The 15,210-nt window shown below is 42.6% G+C and overlaps 1 protein-coding gene across 4 annotated transcripts in view; it reads right to left on the bottom strand.

Moving 5' to 3' along the window:
* ZNF280D (zinc finger protein 280D) overlaps nt 1-13,365 on the bottom strand; it is a 140,718-nt gene extending 127,353 nt beyond the window's left edge. The window contains exons 1-2 of one of the 4 annotated variants that reach the window (XM_066388246.1): nt 12,685-13,362; nt 11,213-11,267 (exon numbers count right to left, since the gene is read on the bottom strand). The gene's annotated coding sequence lies outside the window, so the exon portion shown is untranslated. Of the gene's footprint in view, nt 1-5,819; nt 5,902-11,212; nt 11,268-12,684 lie in introns of those variants that run through there. The other 3 variants (XM_066388248.1, XM_066388244.1, XM_066388245.1) reach the window with 3 other exon arrangements.
* Nucleotides 13,366-15,210: the final 1,845 nt, after the last annotated feature.

Genomic DNA, 15,210 nt, shown 5'->3' with positions numbered 1-15,210 from the left:
TTTACTTTGTTTATGTGGGTCTGTCTCTCAGCAGTCAACAATCCTATAGCATTGAAAATCAGATAATCTACACCTTAAATAAGAAAAGCAAACTGAGTAAACAAAGCTGGAGATAGGGATTAGAATATACTCAAAACTGCCAGACCCCTTTCAAAGGCTCTCCACCCTCTTAAGGTTTTGCATCTCCAACTTGCCAAAGGTAAACACCCACAAAAAAGGAAAACACAGGGTTAGAGCCTAAAAGCAAGGATCAACTAATGTTCTTTTCTTTGGTTAACAACACTCAACTGAAAGGCATTCAAGTAGTGTCATACTGAAGAAATATTAAACCTGGCCCCCCAAAAAAGTGTGTTGATTAACTTCTAAGGATGGAATATTCACCTTTGAGTCCTTAAAACTCAATCTAAGAAATTTAACATACATATTAATTTGCTTTAAAATAACTAAAATAAACCCATTGAATATTAATGTTTTTATGAAAAATAACTATATTTTCCAAATCAAAAAAATTAGAGAATGCCATTATTCTAGATTTTTCCAAATCTCATTAACATCTGTCTTAATTAAAACAGCTATATTCTCTTTTTTTTTCTTTTTTTTTGTATTTTTCTGAAGCTGGAAACGGGGAGACAGTCAGACTCCCACATGTGCCCGACCGGGATCCACCCGGCACACCCACCAGGGGTGATGCTCTGCCCACCAGGGGGCGATGCTCTGCCCCTCTGGGGCAGCTCTGCCGCAACCAGAGCCACTCTAGCGCCTGGGGCAGAGGTCAAGGAGCCATCCCCAGCGCCCGGGCCATCTTTGCTCCAATGGAGCCTTGGCTGCGGGAGGGGAAGAGAGAGACAGAGGGGAAGGGGGGGAGGTGGAGAAGCAAATAGGCGCTTCTCCTATGTGCCCTGGCCGGGAATCGAACCCGGGACTTCTGCACGCCAGGCCGATGCTCTACCGCTGAGCCAACCGGCCAGGGCCAAGACAGCTATATTCTCTTATTTGCTTTTGCATTCAATCTGTTGCACTACACTGTTCTATGAAGAAAATTCAACCTCACAAGATTGGAAGGTGGTAAAGAGAAAAACTTGTAGAACCCTTGAAAGTGTCTCAAGTCCCTAGACCACAATTAAAGAACTGATACACTAAATAAACTAAGTCAAAACCTGTTTAAAATTTAGGACTGACCCTGGTTGGTTGGCTCAGTGGATAGAGAATCAATCAGCCTGGCGTGTGGACATCTGGAATTTAATCCCTGGTCAGGGCATGTGTAAGAAGCAACCATCTGATTCTTCTCCCCTCCCTCTCCCCCTCTCAAAGTCCAGGCACCAAGATAGCTCCGTTGGTCCAAGCATCCACCTCAGGCACTGAGGATAGTTCAGTTGATTTGAGCATTGGCCCCAGACAGGCATTGCCAGATGGATTCCAGTTCAGGAGCATGCAGGAGGGAGTCTGTCTATTTCTGGTCCTCTCACTTAAATAAATAAAATAACTTTTTTTTAAAGCAGGGCTATATTAAAATAGTGGCTATATTGGCTAGTCAAAAAATTTGGCTTGCCTGACCTGTGGTGGCGCAGTGGATAAAGTGTTGACCTGGAAAGGCTGAGGTCCCTGGTTCGAAACCCTGAGCTCGCCTGGTCAAGGCACATATGGGAGTTGATGCTTCCTGCTCCTCCCCTCCTCTCTCTCTCTCTCTCCCTCTCTCTCCCCTCTAAAATGAATGAAATAAAATAAAAAAAATTATAAAAATAAATTTGATTATACCAACCCAAAGATTAAAGTAATAATATCAAACTGTTAGGAAATATTCAATTAATGAGCACAACACTAAGAAAAAGTATTTATTAAGCAGTAATTATGTATAAAGCATTCTGTTTAAAAACACAAAGAAGAAAGCCAATAACAGAAATCACTAAACCAGAAAAACAGAAATGTTCACAATGAAAATAATTTAAATAAAAAATATTTTTGGTTTAATCGAGTTCACCAAAAAGCATAAATATTATACCCTGATCCTACAGGGTTCCAATTAATCATTTTTAACTACGGAGAATCTCTAAGGTAAAGTTTGGAAAGGGGGGGATGGTAATAACCAAAAAATTTTGAAATGGAAACCTCATAGATTAACTTTTTTTTTTAAGGTAAGAGGAGGGGAGATAGTGAGGCTGACTCCCATATGCACCCCGACATGAATACGCCCAGCAACCCTGTCTGGGACCAATGTTCGAGTACCAAGCCATTTTTTAACACCTGAGGCTGACATGGTTGGACCAACCTAGCCATCCTCAGTGTCCGAGGCCATGCTTGAACCAATCCAGCCACTGGCTGTGGGGGAGGAAGAGGGAGAAATGGGGAAGACGTACAGAGGAGGGGAGAAGTAGTTGGTAGCTTCTCATGTGTGCCCTAACCAGGGACTGAATCTCGGGATCCATACACCAGACAGAGGCTCTACCCACTGAATAACTTTCTAAGTACTACCTGCATTCATTAGAGATGGGAATATAAAAAGCTGACAAACCTATCACAATAGAAGGAGAGGCAGACTAGCTTAATATGAGTGTTGTCCAAATTAACTATTAACCTTCAGTATACTATCAAAGTCCATAGAAAGTTTTAGTTTTTATTTTCTTTCTTGACCAGTTCTAGTTCTCAGATTTGACAGTTTATGACTTTAACTGTTTTGCAAAGATCTTCAAACAGCAAGAATATATTACTTTTAAGTATAATAAAACTCATTTTATCTTTTTTTGTGTATGTGACAGAGACAGAGAGAGGGGCAGATGGGGACAGACAGGAAGGGAGATGAGAAACATCAGTTCTTTGTGGCACTTTAATTGTTCACTGACTGCTTCCTCATATGTGCCTTGATGGGGAGAGGGGGTGGCTACAGCAGAGCTAGTGACCCTTGCTTAAGCTAGCAATCTTGGGCTCAAGCCAGTGACCTTGGGCTTCAAGCCAGTGACCTTTAGCCTCAAGACAGCTACCATGGGGTCATGTCTATGATCCAATGCTCAAGCCAGCAACCCCATGCTCAAGCTGGTGACCTCAGGGTTTCGAACCTGGGTCCTTTGTGTCCCAGTCTGAAACTCTATCCACTGCACCACCGTCTGGTCAGGCAAAACTCATTTTATATTACAATTACTATGAGTCTACAGAATCATTTTATAAATCTAAGACATGTTATAAGATCTTAGTGATTTCAGTATTCCTACATGTTGAAATATTCTGTGAATTCCATCATCCCAGATTTCACCATTGTACATCAATTATTCCCAACTATGCTTTAAAAAAAAACAAAACAGGATGTATTTGCTGGGACACTTGAATCCATGTAAACTCAGTAAATTAAAATCAATTAAAAAAAAACCCTAACGTAATAAGAAAGCAGAAGAATGATTTAGTTGTCTAGAAGGATAATCCAAGAGTGAAATAAATCAGCACTAATACATTATCCTTCAGTTCTTTATCTTTTGTTCAGTTTACTGTTTTGCACAAAATTCTATATCACCTTTAAAAAAGGTAGAGAAGACTGAAGACATCATCTTTGTGGTCTGTGTTAGGAAGAAAAAATTTTATTTTACCCTTTTAGGCTGCAGTAGCTGGGGGCCAATGACTTAAACTAACAAAAGATAGAAAAAGCACACAATTTTTACTAATGTTTACATACATAAGACTTTACTGAAAGGAAGTAAAACTCAAGCAGTTAAACTCGAGGGTTTATATATGATTTTAACAAAGAAAATGAGATCTGGACTTTGAGAGACAATAAATCAAAGAGAAGTAAACTAGGAAATATATAAAGGAACTAATGAAAATAAGAGTTATTTTAGCTAGGTCTGTTTATGCAAACATCTTAGTAACAATTCTTCATCTCTCTTTCCTTTCTAATATGGAGGAAAGGAAGGAAGGATATAGCACAAAAAGAAATTTATGCCCTATTTTGGCAGACAATGGGCGAGCAGAAAACTTCCTACATCTGTTGATTCTCAACTGCCTTCTGTTCAATATAATCCTATGTTAAAGTGGCACATTTTTGGATGGTATATCCTGATCCTCTTCATCCACTCTGTTTTCACTGAATAAAGAACTCAGAACTTTTTATTTTCAACCCATAATAGAACAATAGAAAAGTGACAGAGAAGACATTTCACAATTACTAGAAGAACCTAAGTATCAGGCAAAGATCAATGACAAGCACTTCAGACTCTAATGGCAAATCTGGGAAATCTCAGACTGAGTCTTCAGATAAGATATCCATGATAAATTTTCTCAAACTCAACAATGAACAAACAATATGTTTCTAAAAACTAAAAGGAGGCCCTGGCTGGTTGGCTCAGGGGTAGAGAGCATCGGCCCACCATGTGGATGTCCCAGGTTTGATTCCCAGGCAGGGGACACAGGAGAAGTGACCGTGTGCTTCTCCCCCTTTTCTCACTCTCTGCCCCTCCCACAGCTCTGGCTCAAGTGGTTCTAATGCACTGGCCCACTAAGAATGGCCTCATGGAGCTTCTATGCCTCAGGTGTTGAAAATAGCTTAGTTGTAACCATGGCCCAAGATGGGCAGAGCATCACCTCTAAGTGAGATTGCGGTGGATCCCCAGTGGGGTGCATGCGAGAGTCTGTCTACCTCCCCTCCTCTCACTTGGAAAAGAAGAAAAAAATAAAGTCCAGAAGGCAATATCTGCCTTTAAAAAAAAAACAAAGAAAACCTAAAAGTAAATAGATATTCTCATTTAGCAGGAAGAACGTCACCATGCAATATTTTTACAAGAATTCAGACCATGCTCTTTTGCTAAAAGAATATGTGACAGTCTTCATTTATCCTTCATGTTTGTGTGCTAATATTCAACTTAATACAGTTCATAAGTGGACAAGTGTTGAGCGCAGGTGTATACAATGGTGACTAAAAGGAACGAGATGAAACAGAAATCTTTAAAAGTCATTGGAATGATTATTCTAATTGGTGCCGACAAATTTAAAACTGAAAATATCTTGCAGTTATGAAGATATCTACCCTCTTCAACAAAATTATGAACCATAAAGGTTTCAAAAAATTCAAGTATTGTATTGGCAATGTACAAGCAAAATGAAAACCCAAAAGGAATAAGTTTGAACTTAATAGGAAAGTATTTAACACTTCAAATCATTATTTACAAGATAAATATGGTCCAGGTTCATGACGATGTTTCAGGTACATACCTTCAAAATCTGGAAAATATCCAGTGGACAAGTGACAATAAAAAAATCATAGAATTGGAAGATGCAGAGCTACAGAGATTCAGAAAAGGGTGAAAGCCAAGTCAAGAGTATTACAAAAATTACAAGAAGTAACTGAAGAGTATTAAAATTCTGTCAGAAATAGAACTTGTGACAAAATTTTTATAAATTTACAATTGGCTTAATATTATCCAGCAAGAAATTTTCCTTTGTTTGTTGGTAGTAACAGGTGGAACAGGATTGAATTGTGAAATCTCACAAGTGGAAATCAAGAGAAGTCAATTGCACATGACTGTATTTCAAACATACCTGATGAGTCTTACTGTTCTAAGAAAAACCAGTTATTCTTCTTAAGGCATTTTCAAGCATCAATGAATTAAAAAAAACCTGAATATATTAACAGGAAGATAGCTGTAATATAAAAAAACTAAAGGAAAGGTAGATATACTCAGTAAGAGAGTCATAACCTGTACTTGCAAAAGAATGACTTCAAGATAATGGCCTATGATTGATATTAGTGCAGAGAATGCTTTCATTGTATGAGGAATTATAAACCGGTAAGTAACATAGAAGAATATTTCTCTTACAACTAAACAACTTATAGTAATTACCTTAGAGAATTTTGTCTCACCCTCTAACCAGAATGCTCCTTCACAAAGGTCTCAAAGTAGAAAAAATAAAGGAAGATGTACTCTGTGTGGATACAAAAAGTAATAATAATAAAAAAGTGCTACAATTGTAATAAGAATGTCTGCCAAAAGTATGCAAATGTGACACATATTCATTGTGGTGGTGATGTGTAATTAGATGCATAAGATGTATTTTTTGTTTTTTATTTCTTTAGGTATATACAAAGAGATTTGCTACGTTTAAATTCTTATTAAAAGCTTTAATAAGATGTCTGACATTATTCTTTTATTTTTCTCTAAATCATATGAAATAAATTATATAATACATAATTATAGGAAATAATTTAAAATGAAATAATTCCTTTCAGCCTGACCAGGCAGTGGTGCAGTGGATAGAGCATCGGACTGGGATGCGGAAGGACCCAGGTTCGAGACCCCAAGGTCACCAGCTTGACAGCAGGCTCATCTGGTTTGAGCAAAATCTCACCAGTTTGGACCCAAGGTTGCTGGCTTGAGCAAGGGGTTATTGTAAAGCCAGGAGCCATGGCCAGGGCTACTATCACAGCAGCCTTCTGGCCCATGCAGGTTCGCATTGGATTGGGACAGTCAGTAAAGAAACAACGGAGCCAAGAACTGATGGGCCTTCGTCTTTAATTCTAGCTTGCACCTGGCGGGCAAGTAAAAAATACACACTGGGCTCCAAAACCCACTCACATTCAGTGCTCACAAAGCTACTGATTTATCCGAGTTTCCTAGAATCAAAGGTTTCTAGCTCACCAGACTTATTCACCTCTGTTCCCCATCTCCTTCCTTCTCCCTGCACAAACTCTGCACAAACTGGCTTCTCACTCAACACTCCGCCATCTTGGCTGCTTCTCCTGGCCTACTCCACGTGGCCTCCTTCTCTGCTCTCTGCTCTGCTCTCTCCTCTAATGATAATCTCAGGAACCAAGAGAGCAAGCTCCCGTTCTGCCCCCATTTTATAGTGTAGCTTCACAACCTTTAATCCAATATACAAAATAGGGTTGTCTCTAATACAAAGTCACTTCTCTGAGGCATGATTGGATTGTACCGCCCCACATCAAAAAGGGTGGGAAAGGCTTAATCCCAATACCAAGCCCCAGGCTACAAGGATTCTCAACACATATTAATATCACCTGGGCGACGGCCTCACGTGGGCAGCACCATCTTTAACAAAGTGAGCATAATATATTTTATCTGCCCAACAGTTACTCAGTCTGCTGAAGGCCCGCAGTCAAGGCACATATGAGAAAGCAATCAATGAACAACTAAGGTGTCACAATGCGCAACGAAAAACTGATGATTGATGCTTCTCATCTCTCCGTTCCTGTCTGTCTGTCCGTCTATCCCTCTCTCTGACTCTGTCTCTGTTAAAAAAAAAAAAAAAAAGGGGGCCCTGGCCAGTTGGCTCAGTGGTAGAGCGTCAGCCTGGCATGCAGGAGTCCCAGGTTCAATTCTCGGCCAGGGCACACAGGAAAAGCGCCCATCTGCTTCTCCACCCCTCCCCCTCTCCTTCCTCTCTGTCTCCCCCCCCCCCCCCCAGCAGCCAAGGCTCCAATGGAGCAAGGTTGGCCCGGGCACTGAGAATGGCTCCATGGCCTCTGTCTCAGGCACTAGAATGACTCTGGTTGCAACAGAGCAATGCCCCAGATGGGCAGAGCATCGTCCCCTGGTGGGCATGCCGGGTGGATCCCAGTCAGGCGCATGTGGGAGTCTGTCTGACTGCCTCCCCATTTCCAACTTCAGAAAAATACAAAAAAAAAGAAATAGATCCTTTCAAGCTGAATGGTAACTAGCAATAACTATCTTTCTTGGACTAATGAGAGTTAAAAAGAATCCTTAGAAGTGCTTTATAGAAATGAATAAAAATTCCAAACAAACATTTCTGATAGTTACCAAGTAAATCAAGTAATTATTTATATCTTTAAAACAACTTAACTGAAAAATCAAGTATTTTTAGTTCACTGAAATAGAAAAAAAAAGACAAACTGTTCGGGATTATATTATCAATTAGTGAATATGTCAAGTATTTTTCATCTTTTGTTACTTTTGCTGCCTGACCTGTGGTGGCGCAGTGGATAAAGCGTCGATCTGGAAGTGCTGAGGTCGCCGGTTTGAAACCCTGGGCTTGCCTGGTCAAGGCACATACGGGAGATGATGCTTCCAGCTCCTCCCCCCTTCTCTCTCTTTGTCCTCTGTCTCTCCCTCTCCTCTCTAAAATGAATAAATAAAAAAATTAAAAAAAAAAAAAAAAGAGTTACTTTTGCTGGCTCTGGCAGGGTCCTCGGTTGGTCAGAGTGATTCATCAAGACTCTGGGTTCGATCCTGGGCCAGGACATATACAAGAATCAACTAATGAATGCACAAATAAATGGAATAACAAATTGTATTTTTCTCTTTCTCTCTCTATAAAATCAATAAATTAAAAAAAATTAGAAATGCAACTTTAAGAAAATAAAAAAACAAACTATGCCATCAATAAATTTTAACTTCCTGTCACCTACAACTCTGGTTTACCTTCTAGTTATAAAAATTGCTTTTCCAGCCCTGGCTGGTTGGCTCAGTGGTAGAGTGTTGGCCTGGAGGGCAGGAGTTCCGGGTTCGATTCCCAGCCAGGGCACACAGAAGAAGCGCTCATCTGCTTCTCCACCCCTCCCCCTCTCCTTCCTCTCTTTCTCTTCCCCTCCCACAGCCAAGGCTCCACTGGAGCAAGGTTGGCCCGGGCGCTGAAGATGGCTCTGTGACCTCTGCCTCAGGCGCTAGAATGGCTCTGGTTGCAACATAGCAATGCCCCAGATGGTCAGAGCATCACCCCTGATGGGCGTGCCAGGTGGTCCCAGTCGGGCGCATGCGGGAGTCTGTCTGACTGCCTCCCCGTTTCCAACTTCAGGAAAATACAAAAAAATAATAATAATAAAAATTTTTTAAATTTTTTTTTAAATTTGCTTTTCCATTTAGGTATATCCCCTGCTCAATTCATATAGAACCTTGACATGGTTCTAAAAGTTCTCTTGAATAAAGAAAACAAATGCAACAGAAAAGGATACTAAATTACTCCTCCCCTCTACTAAAAATAAAAACAATGCTGAGTAGTTCAACAATGGACCTAAGAAGCAGGAATGGACTAGACACCCTAACTGGAAAGAATGGGTTGAAGTGAAGATGTTGAGACTTGTAGTTGCCAACATCAAACCATCTCACAGCTTTTTTTATCTCCGCTCATAACTAGTTCTATAAGGACCCTAAACACATTTTCAAAAGAGAGTCTTTCTGACACCTACTTTCTGTCTCTTCACCCCTAATCACTCGAGGTTCTAAGGTAACAGTTCCAAGTTACCTAAACTAGATCAGTTAGCCCTATCCTCCAAAATTGCTCCTCTCCTTCATCCCAAAACACCCATTTCCTAAAGTACTACCAGTATGTCATATCAAATCACTGTAGATAAATTCATACCAAATAGTAAAGCCAAAATATCACCCCACAGATTACAGAGGCTCCTCAATTTACAATGGGGTTACGTTGCAATAAACTCATCATAAATTTTAAAACTCAAAGTCAAAAACACATTTCATACACCTAACCTATCAAACTTCTTAGTTTAAGCCTAGTTTACCTTAAATGTGTTCAGAACACTTAGGCCACTAGGCTATCATCCAAAAGACTCGAACATCGCTCAATATCTAAACTATGTCACAAGCTGTGCTTGCTTCCAGGAACTAAAATAGATTGCAGAAAACAAAATGTGGACACCAAGCCCAACACTCAAAATGACGATGGGGCATTGGGAGCAAAAAGAACTGTGTGCAAAAGGATCAACTACAACAGAATAACACACGCCTAAAATAATTTAATCACTCCACATCACACCCTGTAAATATAGAAGGCTCCGCCCCAGAGGGGAAGAAGGTGCCCTTAGAGCGTAAGCTCACCCTTTTCCATTCCTAGATCAAAAAATTTCTGCTCTGCTTTAGGGAACGCAGTCTATTGGCACAAACTGGACCCTGGTTTAGGTCCCTGACCAAGATTGCTGGGTAATGCTTAGATACACTTACAGTTGGGTAAAATCATCTGACTGCTGCTATCCAGCATTATGAGAAAATATCATACCACCTATCACTAACCCAGGAAAAGATCAAAATTTGAAATTCAATTTCTACTGAATGTACATTGTTTTTGCACCATGGTAAAGTCGAAAAATCATAAGTTAAAGCACCCTACATCTGGGACTATCAGTACTTGCTAATTGTAAAAGGAAATCCTTACAATCAAGAGGCTATCTATCACCACCTTATATAAGAGATCAAATTTAAGATTGCTAATAGGATAACACTACTAGTTTATGTGTCTTCTGATGTATAATGTGAAATACACTGTATGACTTATGAAGTACTCCTGCCAAAAATATTAAGCCTGAGCTATATTCAATGAATACAGGAGATCAAAGGTACAATGTAAACCCCAAAAAGAAACTGTCAATAAATACAAAATGTGGATTGTTCTACAAGATCACTGGCCTAGTCTCTTCAAAAGGTCAATTTCATCACAAATAAAAAAAAAGGAGGGAACAACACCAAATTAAAAGAAACTAACACGAATGTATTGTATGCTTGGATACTGGTTCCAAAATAAATGATTAAAAAGGCCATTTGGAAGACCATGAGAAAAATGTGAAAACTACATACATATATTAGACTGTAGGGATTATATTCTTAACTTTAAATGTGATTGTGATATTGTGATTATATAGAAAACTGGCCTTACTCTTATGATACACAGACTGACACGATACAGTGCTTTGGTGTGAATCGTCATATCTGCAATGGGTTTTGAGAATGCTCACCAAAAAAGAATGTGCAATAGGTGTGGCAAAATGGTAACTATTAGAACTATGGTGTAGGTATGTGTTCAAACACACTATTAAACTTCTCAATGTCTGGAGGAAAAAATTACATGAAAAATTAAAGAAAAGGCTGAAAGGTTCAGAAATAAATTCTTAAAAGAGACAATTGCATCGTATTTCTTAAATTTTGTAGGTGAGCCCTCTTGCTGCTTCTAATTCACCTCACTGTCTTAAAAACTAAAACACTATTGCCTGACCAGGCGGTGGGGTGGCACAGTGGATAGAGCGTCGAACTAGGATGCAGAGGAGCCAGGTTCGAGATCTCCAGGTCACCAACTTGAGTGCAGGCTAATCTGGCTTGAGCAAAAAGCTCACCAGCTTGGACCCAAGGTTGCTGGCTCGAGCAAGGGGTTACTCGGTCTGCTGAAGGCCCGCAGTCAAGGCACATATGAGAAAGCAATCAATGAACTACTAAGGTGTCGCAACGAAAAACTGATAATTGATGCTTCTCACCTCTCTTGGTTCTGTCTGTCCTTATCTATCCTTGTCTCTGACTCACTCTCTGTCCCTGTAAAAACAAACAAACAAAAAAAAACAAAAAAACCCTAAAACACTATTTAGTGAACTGAGCACTGAATGGGGAAGCAGAGGCCTCAGGTCCTAGAAAAGGCTCTATCCCTTTCCAGCCATGACCTCATGAAAGAACTCTCCCGGAGGCTCTTTCAAAACAGTTCTAACTCCACAGACCCCTGGAAAAAGGCGGTTCTGAGGTACAAATCAGCGGCTATCAAGGACAGATTCAAATGCAAGACACACTCAAAAGGGTAGGGGCACTGATGTTTTTACAACATCCAGAGCACATAGCCCTCACTGGATTCTCTAAGCAAATCTGGGCCTTCACAGGCATGGTGAGTCTCTGCTGGGGGACAGTCTGAGCTGGCTCCCCCCCAACGCAGGGCACCCCGCAAATGCACAGCTGCGGCTTTTGTACTTTAAAACTCTCCTACGTTTCCATTTCCTGTTTAATGGCACTAAAAGATGTCAAATTCAAAAGAGACAAGAGTCCAAACCTGAAAACCATAAATAAATGTCTTAAAGTTCACAGAATTTTTTTTTAAAAAAACCAACAGATCTCAGCAAACAAAGAGGGCCCCTTGCACGAAGGCCTCCCGTGCTTCCAGAAGCGGGACCGCTTTGATGTTTCTCCTCCCTGGCAGATTGCTCTTGAAAGCGTTAAAATGTTCCATCTCTAGAGCAGGATGACACCTCAACGTGAGATCATTGTTTCCGTCTCACGAAGTGAGGCCTGCACGCTCAGTGCGCAGATCGTGTCTGCCCAGTCCACGTTTCCCCTCGGGGCCCTGCTCCGCAGACAATAAAGCGGGACGTCTACGGCCGAGCAGGGAGGTCCCTCCGACAGGAATGAGTGTGCGCGGCAGGTGAGCCGCCGCCGCCGTGGGGGTGGGGAGACCCGGGCCCCGGGGTCTCCGGCGCCAGCACGTCGGGCAGCGCCTGCGGTTTCTGCCCACGACGGCGGCGGCTCCGGGGCGGGCTGCCGTGAGAGGAGCAAGGGTGTCTGCCAAACACCAGCTCGAAATGCACGGAAGGCCGGCCAAAGGGAGCGGGCCCCGGAGAGCAAAGCCCAGATCGGGCGGGGGCAAACAGGCGCACCGGCCTTGGGACGAGAGGAAGGGGAGGCGGAGAAAGAGACGCAGGACCCGGTGGCGGCCTGCGCGGCCTCGGCCGACCGCCCGGAGCCTGCTGCCGCGTCGCGCCGGGATGCCTCCCACGCCGGGGCCGACGCAAGATGGCGGGCCGGCCGCGGCCGCGCAGCCGGTCCCCTTCCCCGCTCCCTGGGCGCTCTCGGCAACCTGCGCCGGCCTCGACACCCCTTGCCCAGCGCCCCCGGAATGAGGCGGCGCAGGCCGCGCGGGAGGACCTCTGCCTGCTGCAGCGCGGGGCGGGCGGGGGCGGGGGGCGCTTACCGTGAACGGAGCGGATCGGCCTGACTGGGGCCCTGAGGAGGAGGAGAAAGAGGAGGAGGAAAAGGAGGAGCACGAAGAACTACACGGCGGCTACGGCGGCGGTTCCCATTGCGGAGCAGGCAGTTGAGCCGCGAGGAGGTGGGGCGGGGGGTTCCCGAGGAGCCCGCGCACTGCCTCCTGGGTAGGCTCCGGGTCAGTCTCCGCGCGTCCGGGCTCCCTTTCTTCTCGCAGATCCGGAGACGGGTTGGGCATGTGCGCAGCGTCTCAGGCCCTCGAAGGCCGAAGCGCCCCGCCACGCGCCGGCGGCGAGCGAGGACCTGGACCGGGGACCGGAGCGACTGTGGGCGCCTGCCTGCCTGCCAGCCCGCCAGCCAGCTCGGGTTAGCGCTCCTGAAACCCGGGCAGCACCGAATCTGAGGACGTGGACGCCCGAGTTGCGGGGCCTCCCCACGTGTAACAAGCTAATTCTCCACAGGCTTGGAAAGGAAGAATGTCTAAGAGGCTCCACTAACAAGTAGCACTGCGCCTCAGAGGTGAAGACATATCAGATGAGAAAAAGAAGTGAAGTCAGGTGTTCTTTCAGTAATTGGCTAATTTTGCCAAATCTGTTTCAAACAGATGATTTTGCTGGTGTCTCCTTTAATTCCCAGCTCAGCTCAGCCACATGGATGTAATAACAAAAAGTTAAGATAAATGCGTTTACAAAAACACTTGCCAAGATACTATTGCTTGAACAAATACTTTTTAAAAATTATTATATTCTGACCTGTAAGGAAAGTTGCCTCTCCCAGTTACCCCTATGATATCAATGGCCATTAGTGGTCCAGCTCTTAAGAATGACCTCTATTTGAAATCTTGCCTCTTCTTAGATCCTTAACATACTATCTCTACACACAACATTGAATTGCTGAATCCTACTATTCTTCCTGCCTATTTGAATTAGTTTCTTCTTCATTCTGACTACTCCAAGCTCTTCGCTGTTTATCATAGTTGCTTCCTTACCGACTACCATTCCCAGGTCAATCTTCCCCAAAGGCCACTTGCATCAATTGCCCCTAGAGGCCTGGTAGGGCTACAAATAACCCTAACCACTTCTCAAATAGGCCAAGGATAGCCTACCTTGCTTTCCCTTTCTTGCCTTGCGAATAAGCTTCATAGGAAAAGACACAGAATAAGCGAAATAACAAATATGGAAAGCTAAAATTTCAAAAATTTTGGTGACCACTCAAGTCATATTTGAAATATAGCTCCTAATGGTTAACAAAGACTGTGTGAGCATGACAGTGAACTTAAGATTTCACTTTATAGTCTAGAGCCTAGACCTCAATTTGTAGAGACAGAAACTTATATTAGCCCCCAAAACTAGTTTAAGTCTAGGAGGATGACTCATGCTAACTGTATGGCCAGTAGCCATGGCCACTATCAGAGCCGTCTGGCCCATGCAGGTTCACATTAGATTTGGACAGACTGTAATGAAACAACAGAGCCAAGAACTGGTGGGCCATTACCTTGAATCCTAGCTTGCACCTGGCGGTCAAGAAATACACACAACAGGAAAACACTTCTCTTTCCATTCAGGACTCCCAAAGCCACTGACTGATCTTAAGTATTTCTAGAAGCAAGGGCCCCACCAGCCTTATTCATCTGTTCCCCATCTCCTTCTCTCTGCACAAACTGGCACTCCACCATCTTGGCTGCCTCTCCTCTGCAATGCTGATGGCAGGATCTGAGCGAGCAAGAGCCCCCCGGTCTACTTCATTTTAGAGCGAAGAAAATTAAAGCCTTTAAGCCCATATACAAATAAGGAAGTCTCTGATACAAAGCCACTTATCTGAGGCATAAATAGGATTCCTCATAAGAGTGCACCACCCCCCATCATGCAAGGGAGTGGGGAAAAGCTTAGTTTTGAGAAGATCTTAGTATTAGAAGGATTTTGAAACGATCTTAGTATTAAAAGGGTGGGAAAGGTTTAGTCTTAAAACTAAGCCTTAGGCTATAAGGACCTTGCCAGCTTATAGCCTGTCTCCCACACCCAGTGCAAACTATAAGCGAGCAAACATGTATATCATATTTACACACAATTTGACTAACACTAACCAAACTTATTAAAGACCAATAAACCAAAATGCCAATATATTCCCCCCCTTTTTTTCACGAAAAACATAACTGCATGAATACCAGAAAACTATGTTCATTACATTTTCACTCAAAAGGAACTTACATGAGAAGCCAAATTACAGAAATGGGCAAAAGTAGGTTTGCAGTTGTTTATATGAGAAATAATACAAGAATAAATTCTGTTTCATGCACTCACAACTGTGAGCCTACCTTGACCCATTCCTGCATAAAGGATGTCTGGTAAGTATGAAATCAACACACAGGAAAAATTTGGTTGATTTGACTACTCCATCCTTGAAGTTCGTCCCTTAGCTTCTAAAATACAACTATGTTGTTCCTTTTGATTTACTGTTGTTCACACCTTCCCATCATTTTTTTTTTTTTTGTATTTTTCTGAAGCTAGAAACG

The sequence above is a fragment of the Saccopteryx leptura genome, chromosome 6 (assembly GCF_036850995.1).
Source record: "Saccopteryx leptura isolate mSacLep1 chromosome 6, mSacLep1_pri_phased_curated, whole genome shotgun sequence".
In the NCBI taxonomy this organism is placed as follows: domain Eukaryota; kingdom Metazoa; phylum Chordata; class Mammalia; order Chiroptera; family Emballonuridae; genus Saccopteryx; species Saccopteryx leptura.
This window is presented reverse-complemented; position numbering and strand designations above follow the sequence as displayed.